The sequence below is a fragment of the Polypterus senegalus genome, chromosome 3, assembly GCF_016835505.1.
Source record: "Polypterus senegalus isolate Bchr_013 chromosome 3, ASM1683550v1, whole genome shotgun sequence".
Classification (NCBI taxonomy): Eukaryota; Metazoa; Chordata; class Cladistia; order Polypteriformes; family Polypteridae; genus Polypterus; species Polypterus senegalus.
The window spans coordinates 70,602,586-70,630,068 of record NC_053156.1 but is presented as its reverse complement, the minus strand read 5'-3'; the positions used below and the strand labels follow the sequence as shown (position 1 = coordinate 70,630,068).

The window sequence follows — 27,483 nt, the reverse complement described above, 5'->3', positions numbered from 1 at the left end:
ATATTCAATTGAATACACTACAAAGACAAGATATCGAATGTTCAAACTGATAAACTTTATTGTTGTTTTGCAATTCTTCACTTCAAGCATCTGAGCACATATACCTGCGCCGCCACCTGGTATATTTAATGACATGATTGCAACAAAAGTATAGGCCATCTGAAACACTGAGAGTTAAGCATATTACCTTACTAACAAGCCAGTCATCACATACTGCGTCAACATCTGCAAATTCATCTGCCAATGCTACTTTGCTTCAATAGAAATGAATTGTGGGTGACCCAGGCCACAGAGCCATGACATTTGTCAGTCTCATCTTGACATAACAGAAGACTTGTACGTTAATGAAGTGTCACTGCTTATGGTTAGCAAAAGCAGTTTCATTCTTGCTTGGAACCCCTATTGCAATATGAGTGCAGTCAATTGTCCTGATTATGTTAGGAAAACTGGACACCACAGCAAATTGCCTTTTTATGGTGGCCTCTACACCTATACTATAAGGAAACTGACTGTAGCATCTCTGCAGTTGGTTCATGTCTGCCAACACAGCAGACATGATGAAGCTGAAGCTTGGTTGAGATATTCCTAACCTATCAGCAGAAAGCCAACCGTTGTTAAAAATGTACATATGAACAGGTTGTGTCAGATTTCGGCTGTCTTTCTAATTCAACATATACTTTCACGCGAATACCCTTTGGAACCCTAAATTGGCTTATAAGCTATTCGCCATCATGGGCAAAAATATTCTGCCGGTCCCTAAAAGACTATTTCCTTCATATATGACTATTCGCACTCTCTTTAACTTTCTTAGCATTTACATTCCAATGGTCTCCTAACTATTGCTCTTTATATTGTACAGCAGTCCAGCAGTTTTGCCAACAAAACATTGCAAATAACGAGGATGATACAGAAATTAATATAGGCTTAACATGGGAATGTTTGGTGTTTTGGTACACTTTTATGAACACTAAAAACTCAAAACCCTGCTGCTTATTCAAATTCCAATAAAATTTCTAGTTATAAACTCTAGGATAATGTAAGGAAACTGAGCAGAACGAGTTAACAGAAACTATGAAGTAGTCTTTAACAGAGCAAGCCACGCCATCTTGTGCGGTAGTTATTGTCATATACAAATAAGAGTTGATTGACACTATTCACTATTTATGTACCCTAGTTGTAGTGTTCCTTCAAGAGAATCATTTGAAAGGTGATACTTCATAACTTTAATATTTTCTTTTGATGTTGCTAAGCAGCACTACACACTAGATGGAATAATGCCAAAATGAGTACATACACACCATAAACGTAACATAAAAAACAGTATATGTTGAACCATTGGCAACTTTTATATACAGTACCTTAAGTATTGATGCCGATTGTCTCGGTTAATGTAAAAAAGAACAAAACAATACTAAAAATATAAATTATTTTCAAGATCCTGAGTCTTAAACAATAACAAAGTTTAAGAATGCTCTGTTTTACAAGTGGCTAAGCAGCAAAATGCCACCCTCATTTTTCAGACACAAGGTCAAGTGATTGGATTTTTCATATTAAACAACACCCTGCTGAGGTGCCCAATTTACAGATTCCCAACCGCATTTAAATGCTTAGCTGCAGGGTGGAAGATTAGCTCTTCTCAATTGGAAAACAAGCATGTGTCTAGCTCTCCCTATTACAACAGATTTTGTTTTCTAATCAGCTGGGTCATATGGAGCCCAGCAGCTCACTGAGACTATTTCTGTGAGTGTTGTTCATGCATTTTATATTACCATGTGTAAGCCGTTCCATATCAGCTACCACATGAAAAGGCACATGAAGGACAGAGCTTTTATTCATTAAATGACAAGCCAGCAACATATGGGACTCCCATACCACATGGTGCAATATTTAATTCAACTTGCTTATGGATAAATGCTGCCACATGCCCTGTCATTCCTTGTGTTGTTACCTTTTCAAGAATTCCTACCTAAATCTTATCATAATGTTGAATAAAATAATACACAATGTCTATGGGCTGAAAAGTCTTTTCATATTCAACTTTCTGGATTGTGGCTTTATCTTAATCATGCAAAATATTTTTGTTTTAAAATATTCATACACATATTGCATATTTCATCCGTATTAAGTCCGTTTGTGGGTAGCGTTTATATCTAAAGGAGAAGAAGTAAAGGCTTACTTTTAAGATCCTTTTAGCAATAGAGGCTGTTTCTGGACACACCCATTATCAAAGAGCAAATTAATTTACTACACAGTAATTTTTATTATGTTATCATAACCATCATTAAAGCTTTAATAAATGACAACTGTTAAAAATGTGCCAGTTAGACTCCTAAAAAAAATGGTAGTTTAGTGATTTTGCTTGGAAGTTAATGTCTCTGGAAATCATGCCTTTGCAAGGAGAGCAACAGGACATATATGTCATTTTTTTGGGGGGGGTTTCAAGCATATACTGCAGAAGCCTCTCTCTCCTGGAAATTATTTAAATTTTTTTGTATTTTTTTAAGTTTTATTTCTATTTCTAATTCTAGAAAGGTTGAACCTATCATCTTTCCTCACACAGGGAACCTTGGACACATAGAATAAATTACTAGTGTGGTAAAGAGTTGTACTTTGAAAACTTGACTTGGTGTTACAGTATTTTGGAAGAATTTAGCAGGTAAGATAGGGAAGCTTTGTTTGGCTATATGACCTGTTCTCACCAAAATGTTTTGAATATCATAATGTTCGAATGTTTAGGCTTGTTAATTCATGTAATTCACTTCTAGGCTAGTAAAATTCTAAAAATATATGCTTAATATTCTCTTTCTGGTTTAAGTTACTATGAAATGAAGCTTTTGGTATACTGATTTTGACCTTTCTGCATAACACATACACTAAAGGGTGCATCTTATATTTACCTGTGCTTTCTTCCACAAGGTCTAGTGTTGTATGATAGCTATTGCAAATTTTTGTATTATTCTTTTTGGTCAATAAAATTCTAACCCATTCCAACCCAGGCCTTCTTGGAGTGCGTGAAGAGGATCCTGTAAGGGGTCCCAGTTGGCAACTCCATAGTTCTGCAGGGTGACTTCAGCACCCACATGGGTAAAACACCAGGGGCCTCAACTCTAAAGCTTGCATGTGTACAAAATAAGACTCAAAGTGTGCATGCACAACTTTCTATATAAACATCAGAATTTATAAAGAAAACTTGATGGAGGAACATTTGTGTATTTGCCGCAACTTTGAGCCATCTGTATGCAAGACTTCAGACTAACAGGGAAATCATCACACCCTTAATCAAGTTCGAATAATAGAGCCTAACCAGCAACATGATGCCTTATTTGTGTAATAATTCATATCACTGAACTGCTATTGTTATGTGTATTGACTTGAGCAATATATTAAACCTCCAAAGTGTTAGTTAGTAAAAGGCAAATGTGCGTATTTGGACTGAAGTACTTTAATTGGGGTTTTCTCAGTTTTTATCAGCTATCTGATGTCACCTCTCAGGATTCGAAACCAATGCCATCACTTGCTACCAATAAATATGTTAAGTAATACATGTTGTGTTTCACTAACTGTGTACAGGAAGCTATAAATCTCATGTCCCACAGCCTATTCACAACAACATGACTTGTTTGTTGCTTCTTAACATCCTTATTCCAAAAAACATTTTATTCCAAAAAAACATAAAAAGTGTTGCACTTTTTTGGCATGTAAAATTACATTTTTATTAAATCTCAAAAGTATAATAATGATTACAAATAATAAGAGTAATGATGATTAAAAAATAATAATATGAAATGAACACTAATAACAAAAATAATGATATCAGAAATAATAATATTACTGATGATGCCAAAACAATATATAATCTCAAAATGAGTCCTTTGTGTGGTAAATTTAAAAGCACGGTGAAAAACACAATCCAACATCATAGTCGGGACAATAATAGGGAGTCTCTTTATGGATTTTCTTCCCAGATTTATCAGTTTGAACAGTATTGAACAGCACACTGCACAGGTACAGCGTGGATTCTGTTTTTTTTTTTTGTTGTTGTTGTTGGAGGTACATAATCAATAAAGTGTCTACCAATAAGACACTCTGGATTGATCTGCGATGTGCTGGGTTGACCACATCTCTTTAGCAGTACTATGGATGGTGGATGTGCAGCAATGATTAGTTCTACAAGTTGGCATGAAATACAGTTTCGGCAACTTTTGTTTGTATAAGATATAATGCATTCTAAATGCACTGTTCCACACAATGACAAAATATCTTTTTATAGTATTTCTTTTGTTGACTTTGCATAGAAAGTCAATTCTTGATCTGGACAATTTACATTGCCCATTGTTGACCACAGCACAAGGCTTCATAACCTGCTTGTTGCCTTTTGCTTGTACAGTGACTGTAGCTGCATTATGTATAGTGCTAAGAAGACAAACATCTTTCTTGTCTTACCATTTCAGCAGAGGCACTTTACCTTTTTGCCAAGTTACTAGCACACCTCACTGTAATTTAGCTCTGCCAAAGTCTTCAAGCATGCCACGATGGTTGGGACGTACTGTTCCATATGTGTCAGTCTTTCTTTGCAGCACGATGTCAAATATCTCTTGTGAAGTATAAAAATTGTCCATGGTTATATGGTAATCTTGATCCAGCAGAGCATCTATCAAAGTCAGCACTGGCGACGTAGCAATGCCATATTGATTTGTATATCTGATCAAACATTGCCGCTATCCCTGTGTACAGAACCAAATTCCAAATGTATCCTGTTTTAGATTTACTAAGCTTGTAAAACTTGCCAAATCTTGCTCTTTTGACATGATGTACTGTATCCATGACAGTCTACATTCCGAAATGTTGTTACAATGGCCTGGTATATCTTCCAAATTTTCTTCAGTTTGGGTGCTGAAAAGAAAAAGGGATTTGCCCAAGACAATAAGGCAACCCAATGTCAAAAAAGTCCCGATTCAGTAATCCAGAGATTGATCAAAAAGGTTAAAGAGGTATCACAAAGCAGGAGCACAGAAAAAAATAACAAGTAAACTCACCAAATCCCCAGCACATTCAAATTAACTTTGGGAACCCAATGGCGGTAGTAGGCAGGTGGTCCCACCTCTTTTGGAAACTCAACTCTTAATGTTGACATATGAATGTACTTTGTTCTGGTACCTGTGAATGAATCTATGAAGGCATAGATTCCCTAGCATTAGAAATTCAGTAATAGAGCGACACTTGATTTAATTGTGTTTGTTATCCGCATTGCATTTGCTCTGAAATGAGAAACAAAGTTTTAATTTGAATAGCAAATCTTTGGAAATTTACAAAGTAACTCCTGTAGAATAGGTCTCAAAACTTTTGATTACCCCTTGTAATGCTAGTGGAAATAAAACATGATTAGTGATGACAAAAACTGAGTCTGAATCAACCCTGTTCAAATTTCAATAATCATAATTTGTTACCTGATTAAAAAGTGTTAAAGTGTTAAGAAAGCAGGCACTGTGTTTTGTTAGACTCAAATACCTGAATACAGAGATGCATTCCTTATGACACTAGATGTTTGCTAAATGAAGAGATTAGAGCAGTAACTCCAAATTAATAATGTCCCAACTGATAACATTTATCTAACATTTTTGACAGATATTTTATTATTGTTATTTTTAGTGATTGTGAAATCAGTTTTGAGACAAGATGAGTCACTTCAGCTTCCTCTGTGAGAAACAGTATTTATCTCCATTAAATTCAAGCACCCAAAGTGGGTTTATCAACATTTCATAGAGAATTGTGGGTAGATTCTTTCTTAGGCAAGGCTCTTTGGTGAAGACAGACTATTAAAAAACTCTTGGAAAAAAATCTTATAAGCCTTTATTGATTCTAGAATAAGTCAGCTTATAGACCATCACTTGCAGGCCTTGCTACCCTGTGTGTTAGAAAGATCAGTCTATTTATCAATTTTGTGATGCCACTTTTCCTATTACAGGACCATGGGGTATCAGAGAGATAAAATATCAAATACCTTTTGGATATTTGCTGTAAGATACACAATCTCTCAAGTGTTCGTTTCAATTTTGTGATTATTTTTCTTTTCTTCTGTGTCTTTTTTGATTCTTAATTGATTCCAACTTCTCCCAAAAGCCATTGCGTCAATATCCTACAGGCTCTATTGTATTCATTTCAGCACACAATTACAAGTTCTGCCATACAGACTAATAATGTATAAAAGGATAGAAAATCCTCCTACTGTCATTCTGCTGCATCTGTGCAACTCATATTTCCTAATTTTGTATTATTCTTGTTATGAGATTTCATGATGGGTGGCATTTATTCAGTGCTTTATTTACTTGTTTTATTACTCAAGGTACTCTGCCAGTGCTTGCTTGCTGCCTTCCATTATTATACAGTACACATGATATACCTGCTGCAAGGCTTGCATGTGCACTTTGAAAACATACATACGCAAGTGCAACTGCTGTGGTGGTTTTAGTGTACTTGTTCTGTTGTGTCATTGCAGCAATCAGTGCTTAAATGGGCCAGATCAAGTAAGTTGTCAGCCTTTTCATCAGTATTTTTGATCTTTTCTAAAATCTGATATACAGTAATCCCTCCTCAATCGCGGGGGTTGTGTTCCAGACCCCCCCACGATAGGTGAAAATCCGCGAAGTAGAAACCATATGTTTGTATGGTTATTTTTATATATTTTAAGCCCTTATAAACTCTCCCACACTGTTCACATTATTAGAGCCCTCTAGACATGAAATAACACCTTTTAGTCAAAAGTTTAAACTGTGCTCCATGACAAGACAGAGATGACAGTTCTTTCTCACAATTAAAAGAATGCAAACATATCTTCCTCTTCAAAGAATACGTGTCAGGAGCAGAGAATGTCAGAGAGAGCGCTCGCAAAGAAAAGCAAACAATCAAAAAATCAATACGTGCTTTTAAGTATGCAGAAGCACCGAGATAAAGCGGCATTTTGTAGAGGAGCGTCCGTATCTTCTAGGCAAACAGCCTCTCTGCAAACAGCCCCTCTACTCACACCCCCTCCGTCAGGCAGAGAGAGTGAGAGAGACAGAGAAAAGCAAACAATCAAGCACCGCGCGGGAAGCATATCTTATATCATTGAGGAGTTTTAGTTAATATGTAATACATGCTCTGATTGGGTAGCTTCTAAGCCATCCGCCAATAGTGTCCCTTGTATGAAATCAACTGGGCAAACAAACTGAGGAAGCATGTACCATAAATTTAAAGACCCGTTGTCCACAGAAAGCCGCAAACCAGCGATAAATCCGTGATATATATTTAGATGTGCTTACATTTAAAATCCACGATAAAGTGAAGCCGCGAAAGTCGAAGCTCGATATAGCGAGGGATTAGTGTACATTCTTCAATTTTCAGAGTTTTCAGAATTATTGTTTGTCACAGTTTCACCAAAACTTTTTTTTAAATTTCCTCCCTTAATTTTTGTGTTGATTTTTTGCATATGTATGGTGTCCATTTTAGAACATTCTTCTCTATCTGACAAAATGGCATCCTTTGTCTGTCAAAACTGCAGGCTGCATTCCCCTGCTTGATGTAAGTTTGGATGTTTGTGCATGTGTGTCCATCCATGGTTGTTTCCTGAGCGGAGAATGGTAATAGAGTAAAGGCAAAGTGGACCCACTGTATCAATGGGAGGAAGAGTAGAATCTGGGTCAGGATGGTACCCCACCATCCCAAAGGTGATTCCCCATTATGCAAAAGGGCAGGTAACTTTGTGGCTACCCAATACAAGGAGACCTACTTCAGGATGTGAAAGACCCTAATATCAAGCGTGTCAACAATGCCCCCATCTGAGGAGCCAGAAACAACATCAGGAGCTGTGTCAAATCCACCGGCCTCACTGCAGCTTCAGTATAACTCCCTGTCTTTGTCCTTGAAATAAGAGCAGTGGAATGGTGATTCACTCTAAGTTTGCAAGGAATGCATAGTTTACATCAGTGGGCAAAAGGCTACTGACTTCATTCTGTCAGGGTAACATTGCATGCTCAATAATGACTTGTTGAATCGGGAGGTGGAGTACCAAGGAGAAAGGCAAAGCCAACTCTTAATCCATCTGCCTTGAACAGCATCCATTCATCTACATCTCTTTTTTAAGTTGTGATTTGGGACCAGCAATCTCAGACACCGCTGAGGAAGTTATCTTAGTTAAAGAGACTGGAAGTGGTTACACACTTGGGGTTTAATTAGCTAAAAACTACTGTTAGGTGAAAAATAATTTTTGAAAAAAAAAAATCCCTTGAAGATGAACAATAATATTTAAGATCTTTCTAAGTTAGGACAAATGTTCTGCGAAATGTTAATTTGGTAATAAATACAAAACCAAATATTTATTTATATTGTTCAGATATAATGTGTAGCCATTCAAAAATGCATGTATAATTTCACAGGAAATTAGTTTTTTATTGCCTTAGCTTTTCTTAAAACCATAGGACTCCACATTGATATGCAGTTTCTCACAAAAAATAATTAATTATTTCTCCTTCTATGATAGACGATGCAATTGGATTCCTCATAAAACAATTAAATCTTAACCCATCTAACATCCTAAATTTGCCATTAATTTTTCTATCCACAGATCTTTCTCTAAACATTCCAATCCATCCATCCATCCATTATCCAACCCGCTATATTCTAACTACAGGGTCACGGGGTCTGCTGGAGCCAATCCCAGCCAACACAGGGCGCAAGGCAGGAAACAAACCCCGGGCAGGGCGCCAGCACACACACACACACACACACACCAAGCACACACTAGGGACAATTTAGGATAGCCAATGCACCTAACGTGCATGTCTTTGGACTGTGGGAGGAAACCGGGTACCCGGAGGAAACCCACGCAGACACGGGAGAACATGCAAACTCCATGCAGGGAGGACCCGGGAAGCAAACCCGAGTCTCCTAACTGCGAGGCGGCAATGCTACCTACTGTGCCACCGTGCTGCCCTCTCTAAACATTGCCCTGGCTAATTTCCCTTTCAGCATTGAGCTGTGGTCTGACTTTGGATAATTTACTCACTTAGGAGGTAGGACATCCATCCATCCATTTTCTAACCCGCTGAATCCGAATACAGGGTCACGGGGGTCTGCTGGAGCCAATCCCAGCCAACACAGGGCACAAGGCAGGAACCAATCCTGGGCAGGGTGCCAACCCACCGCAGGACACACACAAACACACCCACACACCAAGCACACACTAGGGCTAATTTAGAATCGCCAATCCATCTAACCTGCATGTCTTTGGATTGTGGGAGGAAACTGGAGTACCCGGAGGAAACCCACACAGACACGGGGAGAACATGCAAACTCCACGCAGGGAGGACCTGGGAAGCAAACCCGAGTCTCCTAACTGCGAGGCGGCAACACTACCTACTGTGCCACCGTGCCGCCCTCTCTAAACATTGCCCTGGCTAATTACCCTTTCAGCATTGAGCTGTGGTCTGACTTTGGATAATTTACTCACTTAGGAGGTAGGACAATGGGAGGTATAGGAGGAGAAACTTGTCGCTTGCTGTAAAGTCTAGGAAGAAGGAAGCTGAAATCCTGTGAAGGTATTATGTGATATAAACGGCTTGTATTTGAACCCAGGACTGTGTTATGTAGTTGTGTCTTGGGGTTTGGGGTCCAGCAACACTGCCTACAGGTCACATATGTTATTTATATTACTAGATTGTTCTTGACATTAATAAAACAAATCAAAAAAAGATTGTCTTTCCCTACAATTCATTTTGTTTTGGTTGTTGTTGGTCTTTTCTTTGATTTGTTAAAGCTTAGAAGTTTTAATATATGTGTTGCTTTTCTTTTGTAGTTCAGTCATTCTGGTACAGATGCACACTATATTTCCCAGCAGCTCAAGGTATTAACAGTAAAATGGCAGTGGCCTTTGAAAAATATTAAGAACGCTAAAAAAATGATAACAATAAGAAAAAAAATGAATACCACATATAAACTAAAAAAAGCATCAAAATTTAAATTCTAATGGGTTGCTGATCATTATGTACTAAAAAACAAAGGAAAATTAAAAAAATAAACAAAATAAAACAAAAAGAAACACAGAGATGCACCTGAAAATGCTTGGTAATTTTTTTTTTTGCTCAGTTTTTGTCCCTTCAAGTTATAACCACCACTTGTTTTCAGACATGTAGAAGTGCTGTTGTAGTGGTTGCCCACAGTGCCCACTTGAAGCCATCAAGCATGTTAATTAATTGCTGCTCTCCAATCCAATGTGATCTGTGGTAATTTCCACTGTATACACAACTCGTATTTGCATAATCTTTCAGTTTCTGCAATAATCAATCTTGAAATTTAAATACAGTAGTAATTACAAATACAATGAAAACAAGACACCCAATATTGATGCTTTTTAGTTAATAAAATGAGTGTGTAAAAACATTAATAATAGCACCAATTAGATATCTATGAATGCAATTTATAGCAAGTAAAGTGTATGAGTTTTTAACATAGAACAGAATTATTTGGAGTCAGTTTTAAACAGGTTTTTCTGTGAAATGGTTCTATGTATCACGTTTGAGGTGGACTTAATCATGTTATTCTTCCACTGTATATCTTCTGCTTCAACATTTAGTCAAGCAAACAATTATTAAATATTTCCACTCATTCATTAAGTCATTATACTATTTGGCAATATTAACAGCATAAGCCGTACCAAGGTGCAGTATACAGTCACGTGGAAAGAAAGCACAGTCTGTGAAATCTGTTGACTTTAACATATTTGAACAGGCAAACATCACATCTGCATGCAAACAGTGCCTACAGGCAAAGGTGATATACTTGAACAAATGACATGTATATCTGGCAGATTTATCATGTGGAAAAAGTAAGTTTATCACCATTTGAAATGAGTAAAATTAGAATCAGGTGTTCCAGATTAGGTGGCATTGGGCAACGATCAGAACGACTTTTAAGGTGGATGTAGTTGAAGCCTGTCTTATTTAAACTGCAGATATCTAAGGTCTGGTGTTCTCTTTGTTATTGATGTGTGTGATATCATCATGCCAACAACAATAAGCTCTTTAAGGTGCTCAGAAAGAAGGTTGTGGATGCCTATGATTCTGACAAGGGATTTAAAATATTGCAGACTTATCTGAAATAATTTATTACACTGTAAGGAAAATCATTCTCAAATTGCGTAGATTTCAAATGATTGTCTCTACAAACCCTAACATTTCATCACCTGGTAACACTTGCAAATGTTGGTGACAAAGTGCATGCATCTGCAAATGAGGAAGATATGGCACAGATTTAACCTGCAGTTATTCTTCTAAAGGGAAAAAGCCTTCACTGTCCAAAAGGAACATAAAAGCAAGACTGCAGTTTGCCATTGAACATACACACAAAGACCAGGCCTTCTGCAATATTGTGCTCTGAACAGATGACTCAGAGATAGAGATGTTTGGCCATAGTAACTGTGGTGGATTGCCGGCATTTTACTCGGGCCCTCACCCCCAGGCCACCAGGAGGAGCTCTCCCGACAGCATGATCATGCCCCGAGTTCCAGCAGGGCATCATGGACTATATAGTGTTTATACACAGCCCTGCTGGATACCTTGGGGGCCACCAGGCATCGCTGTAGGGGGGCTCGTAGGCTCTTATGTGCCCTATGACCCGGGAGTGCGTCACGGTCACGTTACAGGAAGAAACGACGTGCTCCCGGGTGGAAGAAAAGGACTATTTACCCTGACCCGGAAGGAATAAGGACTTGTGGACTGTTGGGCAGGAACACCTCCGGGTCAGGCAGTATAAAAGGACCATGGGAACTCCCAGACAATGAGCTGAGCTGGGTGGTAGGAGGGCAACGCGTCTGGGAGTGGAGGATTGGTTATTGGTATTATTATTATTGTATTGTATTGTGGTTGATTTATGAATAGTGTGGAGTTGAGGGTGCTTAGTGCATATTATTATAATAAATATATTAATTGTAGCACTTTTATCCAGTGTCTAGCGTGGTACCTGAGGGTTCAAGGGAGCACTAGCGCTCCCTACTGCGACATAACAATAGATACAGTATGTCTGATGCATACCAAAGACATCATTTAAAAAAAGAAAACCTCATACCAACATGGTGGTGGAAATGTTATGGTTTGGGGATGATTTGCTGCTTCAGGGCCTGGGCAGTTAGCAGTCATCAAGTCAAGTATGAATTCTGAATCATATCATTGCGTGCTTGAAGAGAACATGAGGCCATCTGTCTGAAAGCTGAAGTTGAACTGGAAATGGACCTTTTAACACAATAATGATCCAAAGTGTATTAGAAAACCCACCAGCAAATAGCTCAGGATGAAGAAATAGTGGGTTATGGTCAAATTCCTGATGTGAATCCCACTGAAATTTTGTGGGGCATTTAAAACAGGCAATACATGCAAGAACATCTATAAATATCTTGTGAGTAAAGGAATTTTTCTTGAAGAAGTGGCCAAAAACTTCATTGAGTTGATGATGTCAGAGACCGGTGGGCTGTTGTACAAAACAACTACAAGGAGACATTTCTGCTAATGGAGACAATGCCAGCTTCGAAGGCCAAGGGTTTACTTATTTTTTCCTCAAAAGACCATAACACATATTGGTATTTATCTTGAATAAATGTTTGAAAATGCAAATTTTCCTTGTGGTTTTATTTAAATATACCACTTTATCTGTAGGCACTCTTTGCATAAAGATCTAAGTTTGCCTGTTCAAATATGTTAAAAAAATCTACATTCCCATGGGGCATTCTTACCTTTTCACATGACTGTATATTATAATATATTGTTGCATTTTGGGTCCTGAGTTGCACAGATTAAATGAGTAAACAGTTTTTTATAGGAGCACATTTTATTTTTGAAGAAGTAACAAATAAAACACAAAAGAAAACTTAACTAATCTTCAATGAAACCCGACTTGAAGTGTTCTCAGACTTAATAAAATTTAAAAGTACCCTCTCCGAGTTGCCTCGCTAGACAGGGATTAGGAAACATTTTTAAGCAGAAGCAGAAAGAAGCTCCAAAGCCAGGGAAAAGAAAAGACATCAGTGAGAGAGACATCTTTAATGTCATTTATTACTATGAGATATCAGAGTTGTGTGTTAAGGCAATTGAATCTACTGTACATCTCTCTGAATGCTGTTTGTAATGTGCTGAAACATTAAGAATGCTGGCCGTCGCCTCCAGTTCGCCCTCTGGTGGTCGTTCTGAGTGTCAGCTGGATGATAATATGCATACAAGACACATGTTCATCCCCCACCCTACCCAGAAGGGGGTGGGTTAGGGCTGAGTTGACCCTACAGTATTTTTACTCAACCAATGAGAAACATGGAGCAAGTTTCTTGAAAAACGCTCCAGCCGTTCGGAAGTGATGCTGGATCATACATACATACACGCAAAGGATATGTTTTCTTTTTCACTTGTGCAAGTTCTCACTGAGACCACCAGGGGGCGCACAAACACAACAGGCACAGACCCAAGTGCAGCATAACACAAGGCTTTATTATTTCAGTGGGAAACACTATTCAAACGTTTCCCACCTTCAGTGCACAGTACACACTACACACTTCTGTCTCTGTCTCCTTCTGCCCTCACTCGTCCTGGCAAGTTTCATTCCTTGTCTTCACAACTCTGGCTTCCTGAATGGAGTGAGGTGAATTCTTTTTTAGAGCACCCAGAAGTTTCCCAGGTGTCCTGTAATTTCCTTCCGGGCGTACTTCCATGTGTGATGGCATTCCACCTGCATTCCACCTGCCCCTCCTGATGGTGGCAATGGGCCTCAGCAGTGTTGAGCTTCCATGCTCCAAACCTGTGGTATAGTAATAAGTGGTGGCTGTCCTCTGTCATCCCGGGGGAGGTATTGCTCTATGCAAGCTCCTTCCCCTGGTCTTTCCTTTAAGAAGGCGTCCCAGATAAGCAAACAAAAGGAAAAGCAACCATGTGGTATGAACGGTTTACTGTGATTTTGTATTTCAAGAGGAAACCATGGCATTAGGGGGGATGAAAGGTTATTGTGGAAGAAGACAAACATGAAAGTACCATGCACAGCTGGTCTTCTTTTAAAACAGCAGAATCTCATAATATTTGTGTTTTTGTTAAAAAAAATGTACACATATTAGCTCTTTTATAATGTGTGTGTTATTGTAAGTCACAGATCAATACTCAACAAATGTCCTGTCTTGAACAATGGATGTATTCATAAAGTTTTAATGCTTTATGTCATTTGACCCAAAGGGTTCAATGTAAAAAATCAGAGCTAGCTATGTATATTTTAAAATCTATAGAAAAAGTTTAAATTGAGAACACAAATTCATGTGGCAAATGCATATACAGCATATTTGTGAAGAAATACCTTGAACTTGAAAATTATCCTTTAAGTTGGGCACCTGGGAAATCAAGATTTGGCTGAAGTACAGTTTTAACCAATGTCTAATCATAACTTGTTGCTCAGCAGGAACGATACCTGTAGAATACCAACAATTTATGGATGTGTTTACAAGACAGAAATTTTCTGTCCTCCCCCTACTTACACTTCACCCATATGATTACTGATCTGCTACCAGGCACTCCTATCCTAATTAAAAAAAATGCATGTTCTGTCTTAGTCACAAAGTAAGACAATGGATATTAAAGGAAATTTTATATATTAAAGGAAATCTATATTATTATTATTATTATTATTATTATTATTATTATTATTATTATTATTATTATTATTATTATTATTATCATATTAAATGAAATGTTGCCAGGTAATTTTATTCTCCAATCTGTTATATGCATTGACTATTTTTGTGTGTGATTATATTATTGTCAATTACAATTGTCCCCTCCCATCTCATATTGCCTCTGTTAAATCAAATAACCTGTCCCTTAATTTTTATGATGCTAGACTCTTAGGTGTTATTGCAGTTGTGGCCCAACAGCTCTAAATTATGAATTCCCGCTGCCCATCTTTTCACTAAACTGACCACACCAGGTAATCTTCCAGAAATAAGTTTTTAAGATCAATTACCATGATGTTTAAGGCATCTACCAGGTGATGCATGTTTCTTTTGGGACTTAAGAGACTGGAAATAAAGCTGAAAACAATGGGAAGACTTTTGTAAGGGCTGTGAGTCAAACAAGAACTGCAAAGAGTTATTCACGAAAATTCTATTATATTACTAGAGCCAAAACACTGTATGCAAAAATATGTTGAAAAAATGAGAGCTACCAGTCAAAATCAGAGTAGTGAAGTCAACTATATTTAACTATACTTGTTCAATAATTAAATCCAAAAGTTGGACAAGGGAGGGGTGGAGTGGTGGCTCTGAAGTTAGGGATCTGCGTTGGCAATCAGAAGGTTGCTGATTTGAATCCTGTAAATGCCAGAAGTGACTGCTCCGTTGGTCCCTTGAGCAAAGTCCTTAACCTGCAATTGCTTCGTCCTGGGTATGATGTTAATCTGCAAGCGGGTCCTCCAACCTGCTGGGAAAACTTGGGGATTGGTGGTAAGATTGGCACTCCAGCCACCGTAAAAAACCTGACACTGTCCCAGTGTGGTGCTGAGGTGTCACCCGTTGTACGGCTGCATTTGAGTCCCAATCTGTGTGGTTCATTGTGTGCTGGGCGCAGCAGCATGCTGCAAAAGCAATGCATGCCCCCAACCTCTCTTGGACAAGGGGGTACTGTGCTGCACCCTAATTTATAGCGAATCTTCGTGGTACAAGTCAAGTAGGCGGTCCCATAGCAACCATCCAATCATAGTGACTTTAGCAATGTGACACATTTAAAATTTAACTGAAAAAACTCTGAAATAAATAAAATTGAAATTCGCACATATAAACAAAGCTTGGAAATAAAGCTTTCAAAATATAAAGTTCTTGTAAACCAAAAACAAGTATCTAAAGCACAAAACATTTTTAACCTGGGAAAATAGGTTTCCCAATTCTTAACACTAGCCAGTGCTGATAACTTGATTGGATGATGAAAGGAAGATAATTTTAATACCTCACTTGGACAATATGACTACTTAGTAATGCCTTATGGATTAGCCAAGAACCCTGAAGCATTTCATTTAATTGTCAATGACATATTTAGAGATTTCTTGGACGTGTATGTTTCAGCATATATATTTCCATCCATTTTCCAACCTGCTGAATCTGAACACAGGGATCTGCTGGAGCCAATCCCAGGGCACAAGGCAGGAACCAATTCTGGGTAGGGTGCCAACTCACCACAGGACACACACAAACCCCAATTTCGCCAATCCACCTAACCTGCATGTCTTTGGACTTTGGGAGGAAACCAGAGCGCCCAGAGGAAACTCACGCAGACACGGGGAGAACATGCAAAAGGACCCGGGAAGCAAACCCAGGTCTCCTAACTGCGAGGCAGGAGCGCTACCACTGCGCCACCGTGCCGCAGCATATATATTTTCAGTATATATAAGTGCTTATTTTTCTCTAAATTTAGAGTCTCACATAAATAATGTTACTAAAGTTCTCACCAGTTTATGACAGAAGTTATTATTAATTTGAAGAAATGTAAATTTCATAAAACCATCCTTTTTTTAGTAATCTCTCATTTCTCAGAGATTTTCTGATACTGACAATCTTTTTCCTTTTGCTTTCTTTTCTAAGAAACCTTTATTCAAAAATCAGAATTATGATGTTAACGATTGGGAATTATTAGCAGTTAGATTAGCCTTGGATGAGTGGAGACACTGACTGAAGAGGTCGGAACATCCATTCATAACTTGTAATGCATTTAAAATCATTAAAACAAGTATCGAGCAAGCTCCGTGGTCCATGTTTTTTAGTTGTTTAAATTTAGTTTAAATGTGGCAATTTCCTACCTCAAATAGCAATGTGACAATGCTAAAACAGAAGCAATCCTGAAACCTGAATGTTTTATATCTCTGTCTCCACCTTAGAATGGGTACCAAACTTAGTTTAGAAGGTAGCAAAATTTACCAAAAGCCTTAAGAATTCCCACACCTCTAGTTTTCCTTGTAAAGCAGAAATGGAAGATTTGGCCAATCCAGTCTCTGTGCAGTTGAAACTGATCCTTGCTTTATAAGTGGATCTCCTGTAAAAATATAATTTTAGTGTTTAGATCTGTTAGGTGAGAGAATACTTTATTTCTTTTTAATTTGGAATTGAGACCTTTAACATTCCAGCTCACAAAGTTAACTGTTTGGTCATGGAGATATTGGCTCTGAACTTTTGTTGACATTTTTTAGTCTTAATTTAAGATAGTACATTACTCAATAAGACAGCTTTGACCATAATTTTCATTTTTTACAGGAGTTATTACCATAAAGCCTGTTCTTACATTGGATCTTACAATTATAAAGATTAAAAGGATAGTTTAGAAATAGCTTGCTGTCTTTCTCTTCCCCTTAGTCCCCCTGCCCCCCTATTTTGCTTCCCCACGTGAGGCTAGACAACACTTCACAAGGTCCCAGTCCTCTAACATACCTAGAGACAGAGCACGTCCAAAACAAAACAAGCCTCCCAGCAGCGGCATATAAGGATTAAAATAGAGATATCTATTGACAGTAAAGACCAAATGCTATAAACATGAAATGTAATCTAAAACAGTCTTGAGAGAGTAAACCTAGGGAATGATGTTAAGCAGTAGCCCTGGATAAGCAGATAGAGTTTGATAGTAAGTCCTAATACAATAAACCATGTTAAACAGTTCTCTTTGTGGGAAGAAAAAAAATTACACATATATACAGGGTACATACATACACACATATAATTAAAATTAAATAAAAAGTGGCCGAGAAGAAAGTAGGATGTATAATTATGGTACCAGTATCATTGCCAGCAAATCAAACAGCAGGTAAGATCTTTGCCATGTCTCTCAGCTCAAGTCTGTTTACCTGTGTGTGAGTTGCCTGGAGTTGTATAGGGTAAATAATATATCCTTATTTAGAATACATGAATTTCATGTGTGTTCCGTCTCTACAACAACCTAGGTAAGCGCATTATTAAAACAGATGAAACGTTTTTCATGTCTTAGTAATAATTGACAAAATGTAGACATGAAGTGTATAATGTGTGAAGCCTGAAGTCCAAATATCAAATAAACACTTTCACAAAACATACAAGTATAAAAAAGCAAGTGTGCATTTATTCAAGAATATAACTGCAGATAAAGAACTCGCGATAGGGTGTGACATTGACACGCCCTTAATATGAACACTTTTGTGGTGCAGTGGTAGGACCTGCTGACTCATAATCAAGATGATCGCGGTTCAACCCCGGACACCTCCATTTTGAGAAGTGAGCTGCTGCTATGCTTACTATTATAGAATAGAAACATACATTTGAATTGATTCTGTAACAGCCGGTGTATAAAAGGTCAGCAATTTTTTTTTATTATTCAGTTTAATTCTCTCAGTGACGTTCACACTCTCCCCAATCTGACACTGCTGTTTTCAAATAAAGACGTGCTATAGCAGAGGTGAACTCAGATGAGGACGAGGGTACTACATCGGAGAAAGAGAACAGAAGCCCTCCCCACAAGAAACGTCAACTCACATATAAGAACAACACGCAGCTGCACCAGGCATAAAGGCAAAAGATGACACTGTTTGGATGCAGCAACAGGTCTGGCGTCATCCTACCAGCCAGTCTGCCCCATACCTGTTCTTCATAGAAAAAGCAGGGCTTACAGAGCTCGCCAAGGTATCATGCAAAGTCCTGTTTGTTATTATTCTTTTTTGTGATGGTCTTTACTGTATATAAAAAAAAGATTATGTGTTACTTATATAAAAGTCAGATCGAATGGTATTTACCTTGATTCATTTATTTATCTTCCTACAGTGTAAAGTCACAAGAAAACACGGGCATGCTCAAAAATGTGTACTGAGGTGACTTTAGCTGCAGGTGGAAGCTCCTCGCAACTGTTGTTATGGTTCTGCATTTGTCGAGAAATGGTTTCATAAGATATATGACCTTAGTCTCGGAAAATCTTTCTCCCATGGGGCGACGGGGATCTTTTCTTGAATAAGATCAAACACAGTTGCGTAGGGTGTGACTGGAGCTTCCACCACCAGCTAAAGTCATCACCTGCAGGAGGAATAGTGTCCAGATGCAATGTGATCTGGGTAATAGTCAAAGGCAGAGGTCTTGGCAGACTGGAATCCAGATACACACAAAGACTCTTGGGATGTAGAATGTCACCTCTCTTGGGAAGAAGGAGTTGGTTGGAGAGGCGGAGCTCTACCAACTAGACATATTTGCGCTCATGTCCACCCATTCACTTGGATCTGGAGCCAAACCTTTTGAAAGAAAGTGGACTCTTCATTACTCTGCAGTTTCCGAGAGGAAAAGGCATCAGGCAGGAGAAACACACACACACAATCACCTTGTAGGAATCTCCAGAGTAGACTTCCCTACCTCTCAGATGGCCTGGAGACACCTTGGCATCGTACAGTGTGAGCTGGCAAGTGTGGGTAGGGAAAAGGACATCTGAGCTACACTGGTAGAACTGTTCCCCCCTTACCTAGTCTTGTATAAGTGATGGAAAATGAGAGTAGAATGAGAAATAAGATAAGAAAAACTGAAGTAATAATCATAACTGGGTATCAACTTTTTGGTATCCTGTGTGTGCTAACACAGCTGTGGAATGAGTTCTACACTAAGTGTTATCAGGAACCTTTAGCATAAACAATAACAAACACAGCAGACCGTCATTTTATACTATAGATATGGACTCCTGTCTGTGCTGTATAAAGCTGAAGAAGTTCAGAAGGAAAAGGGTAGCCTTTTGTCCTAGCTCAACTCCTGCACCTTGCTTAACCACCTTCTTCAAACTACACTTTGCTGTTGGTAACTGCATAAATATTTTGTTTTAGCATGATCCTATTATATCTTAGCCAAAGATTATGAATAATACTATTTATGTGTGCTTAAGCATTGCATGTAAAATCGTTATGGTTATGTATTTTTCTGTTACTGTATGTTTGTACCCAGTTTTAGCCTAAAAAACAGTGAGTGGATTTTAAATATACTGAAAAGTGGTAAGCTAAAATCGACTAGTAATGAAGAAGAGGTAAGATAAGCTCTCATTTGTATACATTTAAGAATAAATAATATATGGGACTACAATTATTGAAACAAGAAAAAGCATAAACCACAATTCTGTTGATCCCTGCCCCAGGCATTCCACACTGTACTACAGAGCAGTGTCCATAATTTGTAATATGATCAACAGTTGTTCAGTCACAGAAAAGCCATTCTCTCTCATTCAGGCTAGGTGTATGTTGGACAAAGTAAAGTGCTGTTAATCAAAACAGCTGAAACCCTAGACCATACAGTGTAAAATAATTTCTCCTCATCCTTTGCAAATTGCTTGCAATTGATACTTTTTCTACCTTTTCTCTGATCATTTTATGCTGCTGCTTTTATTATGTTGTTTTTCTCTTTCCCTTCTTTGTCATGTTGCTCCACTTTTCTCTGCAGAAGCCTGTATTTCAGAATCCTTTGAAATAACATGAGGTCAGTATTACTGTCCTGTTTTTATACTGAAAGCTTAAATAGAGATAAACCTTGTTATTATCATACATAATGTCAAAGAAGTCAAAACTGGCTTTTGTTTCTTGTTTTGTGCTATGTACCTATTTAAAAGTTTAAAAACTTTTAAATAAATAGTTCTCTGTAATATGAATGCAATGCAGACCTGAATCAGTACTGTTTTAAAAACATACTATTTAAACTAATTGCATCTCATTTCCTGCTTTTTGTGTATTTTGTACATATATACTGCATATAATAAACAATGTTTTTATATATTATATGTTTATTGGTTTATAGGGTCCAGAATATGTACAGAATAAACTGAAATACTCATTTGCATGTGCTAATGAATGTGCAACATGTCACCACTCTTACCATACCTTGAAACTTCTGTCTTCCTTATCTGAAAAGGGGTTGTGAAAAGTATTGAAGCATCAGTATGCATTGATTTTAAAATTTTAAATTTACTTCAATACTATTTTTTGATGGTATCAATTCTACAGCCTACATTACAAATGCATTTCCAGTTCACCTTACCGGTCAATTTTATTCTTTACTGTTCATTTAGAGGCAACAATCTTTAGTGCTAGAGCTCCATCACTCTTTAAATTTCTTAACCTTTGCCACAAAAGTGGAATTCTATATAATGTAAGATGCTATAACTTTTCAATGCTTAACGTTGGTGCTCAATGTTGGTGCTACTCCTCTGTATGCTCATATGTCTCGAGTGCAGCCCAACAAAAGCATGCCACCGCCTCACAGATGAACACTTTGACTTGCTAGTCTTTCTTGCAAACAGTTTGGAAACTACAGAGACATAATAATTTATGGACACAGATGTGCACTGCTTGCAATTATGCAAAGGATTTTAATGGGTTTGTGATCTGTTTGTGTGTTACGTTTCTGGACAATTGTTTACAAAAGACCACATTCATTTTCTTTTTACTTTAATGTTTATTTAATGTTTGTTTTAATATGTTTATGTATACTGTTTACAAAACATTGCTATCCTTATTCAATTAACTCATAATGAAACATTTCATTTTACGACCTCAGTAACAGCATCTGTTGTCAACAGTGTAAAAAACTGGTAAGAGGAATAAAACATCTTTACTTTTTATTATTTACAGAACTTTACAATTACATTTTATAAAAGATTACACTACTTGAAGTATTTGCATTTAATGACTAAAAGTTATATTTTCATCAATGTTAAGATTATAATAGAAACAGAACTGCTATTTATTTAAATAAAATTTTATTGAGTTACGTTTTATATTGTATTGGGTACCAAAAATGGTATTGAATTTCAATACTTTTCTTAATTTTGTAATGTTGAAATTTTGGTATCGTGACAGTTCTACTTGTGATAAAACATTAAAGTAATTTACACCTGACAGAACAGAGGCAAATTGAGTCCTTGCCATTCTTTTTTAGTTTGACAGCCTCCTGGAAATTATGCATCCAGTCATCCATCTTTAGAGCCTTCTTTTGACATTACAGGGTTACTTATCCATTTAACCACTTCTTAAGTGAGCCCAATATGAAATGCAACAAAACAGTTTACTGAATCAGTTTAGCCCAATATAGGATTGGAAGGTGGCTTGGAGCCGAATCCACTCAGCACTGTGTTCACGGCAGGAAACAGACTTGGAGAGGGTGCCAGTCCATTACAGGACCCACTGTTTCTCACACAGCTACATTCAAGAGTGGCAATTTGCAATTACCAGTTAATCTAAACCTTCAAGACGTGAGAGTAAATCCAGAAAGCCAACACAGACACTGGGTGATTGTGCAAAGTCTACATGGATGCTTGAACTGTGAAGCAGCAGCAATACCCACCACACCACTGTGCCACTCACTGTAAAATGTAAAAAATGCTGATGGTCATTTTCAGTAACATTTTTAAATTCAGAGGAAGCAAATCCACATTTGATGCTACCAAGGTCCATGTTGCATATAGATGATAAAATATAATAATATTAAATATAATTTTATTAAAGTATGATTTAATTTCAGTGTCACCTCAAAGAAATACTGGTTTTGTGTAAACCAGGACTAAATTGGATTTTAAGAGGGTAATAAGATTCTTCTGGAAACAATGCAGGATGGGATATGGAAACAGTAAAACAAATGTGGATTTCCTCACTCTGATCTGAAAACTATGCTGAAGACAAACATCAGCATTTAATTTCTTTTAAGAAATCAGTGTTTACGCATGGCTTAACAAAGGATCAAGAAAGCACACAAACTGCCATTTCTCTGTTGATTATCTGTTTATCACAAGATGCATCAATTATAAAAGAATGAATAAACTGATTGGAGGTTTTCCAGATTTTTTTCCATAAAAGTGTTCATTTATAACTCGTAAATATGCAATGTCGAAAACTATTTGTGTTATTTTGTAAACAATGAAAACTGACAGCTAGCCGTCATATATAATTGTGTAAATCAGAAGCAGAAAGAAAGGATGTGGAAAACATGAATAATCAGTTAACACTGTAGTACAGTTCACAGGATTACAAGATGTGTAAAACCAAATAATAAATATGTATAATTTCCAACCTTGCCTTTATATGTTCAACCTTTTATGGGCACAGGATACATTCATCCATATGTCAATAATTCAATACACATTTCTCTTTTCTGACAGTCTGACAGTGACGTGCGGTGAGGTTCAGGGCTGGTTAGGCACGGACACCTTCAGAGTCAGATTTACAAATACATGAACCCAAAAGAGCAGCTTATTCACTATTCAATTGGAAACATGCACATTGACTACTGGTTATGTTTCATACCTCATCAGCATTCTTTACACACACACACATAGGTAAGGTACAAATTTGGCTAAGAAAGAACGTTACATTTGTAGCGGTGAGAGAGCAGTGAAGAGCGCATTTGCCATGTGTTCTAAATTTGCCGTTGCAATTCCACAATTCATACTCATTGAGTACAAAAAAAAAAACACATTTCAATTTTAACCTTAGTTGAAATATTTGCTTGTTTTTACAAGCTTTTCTAAAATGCTGATGCTTTAATCAATTTTAATACAGACTGTTTAACAAAAGGATAATAAGAAAAACAAAAGAATATTTTACTTAAGGTCAGATTTAGTTTTTAAATATTGGATTTTTTTTTTTTCTTAGTCTGATCCCATTTTTTTCTAAAATTATAAACAATTTATGGTCTTACCTTTATTTGTAAATGAAGTCCATGCGCCTATCCTTCTTCACGAAAATCTCCACCACAGCAGCAACAAGCACCTGTTGGGCTCACATGCGCCCCCTTCGGAGCTGCACGGTACTGTCTGCCTCACCTTGTGTGTTTTCACTGCAGTTTTATGTCCGATCAGCAAGACTAAATATGTCACACACATTCATTAAAGATATTATCCAGACTGTGAAAAGTCAGGGTGTATAATAAACGTCTCTGCAAACATTATATTGGCGACATACAGAGCGACAGCAACAGGCATGCACCAATTTCATGCATACACCCAGTGTGTGAGGGAGAGTGCAGTCTGAGGTGAGGCTTGTCGCGGCCGCATGTCACGTTTCTCCCTAGTATTTGGAAATGAGCCATTTCAGCAATTTTTACTATAAAAATGATCAAAATTATTGGAATCATACAGAAAACAAATTAATAGCACAGATCAGTGGACACATTTATTTTAAACAGTGAACCCTCGTTTATCGCGGTTAATCCGTTCCAGACTCTGCCGCGATAAATGAATTTTCGCGAAGTAGGATTCTTTATTTATAAATCAAATATTTTCGCAGTTAGAGTATAGAAAACCTGTTTACAACCTTCTAAATACGTTTTTTAACATTATTAGAGCCCTCTAGACATGAAACAACACCCTTTAGTCACCATTACACTCGTATTACTCAATATATTAGACAAAATAAGAGAAAATAAGACATATTAGACGTTACAAACATCATATTACTAGGTGCACTCGCCTTTTAAGGCGACCGACTTTTATCTTCAATTATTGTGCGCTCCATGTGTACATCAGGCATGTAAGTTTAGAGAATGAGAACATCAAAGTGTCCATTCATAACATCTTTTTTTTTTTATCCCCTCGAGTGCCTGTCCAAAGTCGTACAATGTCAGCCCGAATCTGTACCGCTAAAGACGGAGTTTCATGCACTAAATAAGCTATTGATGAGAATATGCAAGCACCATCTCCCCTGATATTTACTACGCGGTGAGGCATGTGTACTCCAACACAAGCAAGGGAACAATGAGAGCACCAGAACTCTGCTCACATCGCGTCGCTTCGTACCTCAAGCTGCAAGTAGTAAGTCTGTAATAAGCGGAATACCACTAGGCTTTGCACTCACAGGACGGAAGGACAATCCTGAACGCTTTTCTATAGTAGATTATTGTACTGTACATTTAATTGCACACAACCACTAACCTATGAAGGCACGTCCTCAGTAGGAGAGTCTTCAGAGGTGGTGCAGTATCTTCAGCAGGTGCGTTGTTGTCTTCTTCCGCTAAAGAAGTACTAGGAGTAGGCAGTGGGTGTCTGGGTGCGCGGCTGAAGAACATCTTGATAGGCAGTTGCTGGCGCTGTTTTTTCACATGCGTGAGGAGGCTTTTGTAGGGTATTGCCATCTTTAATCATATACAAGAGTTTCACCTTCTTCTGGATAGTAAGCATCTTCCTCCGGCGCTTAGTTTTATTCTCAGAAGGCTTAGAAAAAGCAGCACGTTTAGGAACCATCATAGGGCTTAGATAAAAATTCTCAGAAAGCGCATGCATAGTGACGTAAGCGTGTATGAGAAAAAAATCGCGATAGAGTTAAGCCGCGAAAGTCGAAGCGCGATATAGCGAGGGATTACTGTATTATCATTATTAGTTTTTTTTTATTTTCATAATAACAGGTGAGGCTCTGTGGGTTGCAGCATCTCATTTTATTTTTTGCAGTTTTAGTGAACAACTGTTTCACCACCTTCTGCTCAGTTAGTGGAAATAACATAACAAGCCACAGCACTACAAGAAAATGCCGGGATGGTAGGCTGGATAACAGAGACATCTTTAAAGACAAGACCTATACACATAGAGGATGATCCGGTTATTATAGCTCTCAGTAGATAAGAAGTGTGCTGCTAGGTAATGAGAACTACATGGCTGAATAGTTACTGTACATACTGATTCTACCTGGCTGGATTCTATCTTCTCTTGTCACCATATTAGTAAACCTTGTATAAAAAAATGGATAGTTGGATATAAGTATCACATAATAGTATTCCATGTACAAGCACCACAATACAAACAAACTACATTAGTAAGAAATCAAAAAGGCAATTAATAAACAATCTTAAATAAATCTATAGGGAGACTCATGAATAAAGAGAAGCTTATGGGAATTTTTTAACAAGTATTAATGCAAACAGATGAAAGAGTGATTAGCATTCAAAATTCAGACCCAGTTTTCTAATTCCTCCATGATGTAATTATACTATTTGAGGTCTTTATCTCAAAAAATAAAAGACACAAATGAAGGTATAACTGCAGTCTCACTAGAGTTGCATTGGTCTCACTTTAAAAATCTTAGTATGCTCAAATGGGCCTTCCTACCACAAGACCTCTTTCTTTCCTATTAGAAACCATGGATTTCTCTTTAGCAAAAAAGAGTGTCAATAGCATAAGCATGCTCAATAGTCAATGGTTACTCTTTTTATTCTTTGCTTTTTACTACTAGCCATTCTTCTTTCCTAAAGGTCACCACTAAATACTCAATGACCTGTTGTGAGTAGAAACATTGATAAATGTGGTGATTGGTTGAACTGCCATGCTCAATACAAAATAGGTGGCGGTACAAGCCATCTAAGAACCTGGCTGTAATCTTAATGGAGGAGGACCACGAGTGGATCCATATCAATCTTCCAAAATTCTTCCTCATTAAGTACAGTGAAGATATTCTACTGTCTTTGTTCTACTTACCTGGCTTGCTTCACCCCATGATGTCAACATTTTGCCCCACTACATTCTTTAAGGATTTATTTTGCCGTTCTAGACCTGTTTATATGATCACGTTCAGATTACCATTATATGGATCGTATTCCCTGTTGAACATGTAACTCCTGTGGCAAAGTGGTTAACAAAAGGGTATAAAGTCAAGTGAGTTGAGATAATGTAAGGTGATTGCTGTAACCTGTTGCTGCTTGGGACACTAGCCCCAACTATGTGTGACTGAGGCACTTAATGTGGTTTCACAAGATCATCTAGGTTAAAGATGATAATGAGTTATACTGCAGTGTGTTTACTAGTCCTGCTGAGCATACAATAAATGCTATAGCTGACAATCTTACTCTCTTATTGATGTTAAATGAGAGCCTTTATCAGCAGCAATTTACACAAGGTGAAAACCTGCCCTGGATGGAATTCCAGTCCACATGTAAACTTGTTAGGGTGCTATAACAAAATTACTCCTGAAGATAGCATTGCTAGCATATTAGATAAGCCACTCTGGTTCCTTACCCACCTTTCAAAAAATTTGAAATTCCTTTACTGATGTGCACAGTTGCAGTATTCAACAGGAAAAGCTGAATACACAAAGAACAGATGTTTTAGCTTATTTGTGAGTAGCAGAGATTTTAAAGGCCCATCAGAAGAACTGACAAATACTCATCAGAATTTGACACACATGAGTTGTTTTATTATTCAAGTACAAAACCAAATTCTAAGGTGAAATACAGAAACAAGCTCCAAAACTAGAATTTTCTTCTCAAAAAGATGATTTGTTTGGTCGATAGCTAATATGCTGTTCGGGTCCCCTCTTTGAAGCCAAACTTGAACATTTCATATTATCAACAGCCTTCCATTATAGTATTGCCCTGCAGCTTTTTTGTGTAGCTATTTACATATCTTTGTGGGAGGTAACACCCTCAGTGGAGCACCATCTGTGTGAGTATGAAGAAATCTAAAATGCACTTAAAGATGGCTGAAATATAAA

The 27,483-nt window shown here is 37.5% G+C and overlaps 1 protein-coding gene across 8 annotated transcripts in view; it reads left to right on the top strand.

Moving 5' to 3' along the window:
- Positions 1–27,483, top strand: part of lama2 (laminin, alpha 2) — an 852,572-nt gene that overhangs the window by 475,986 nt on the left and 349,103 nt on the right. The gene's annotated exons all lie outside the window — the stretch shown is intronic.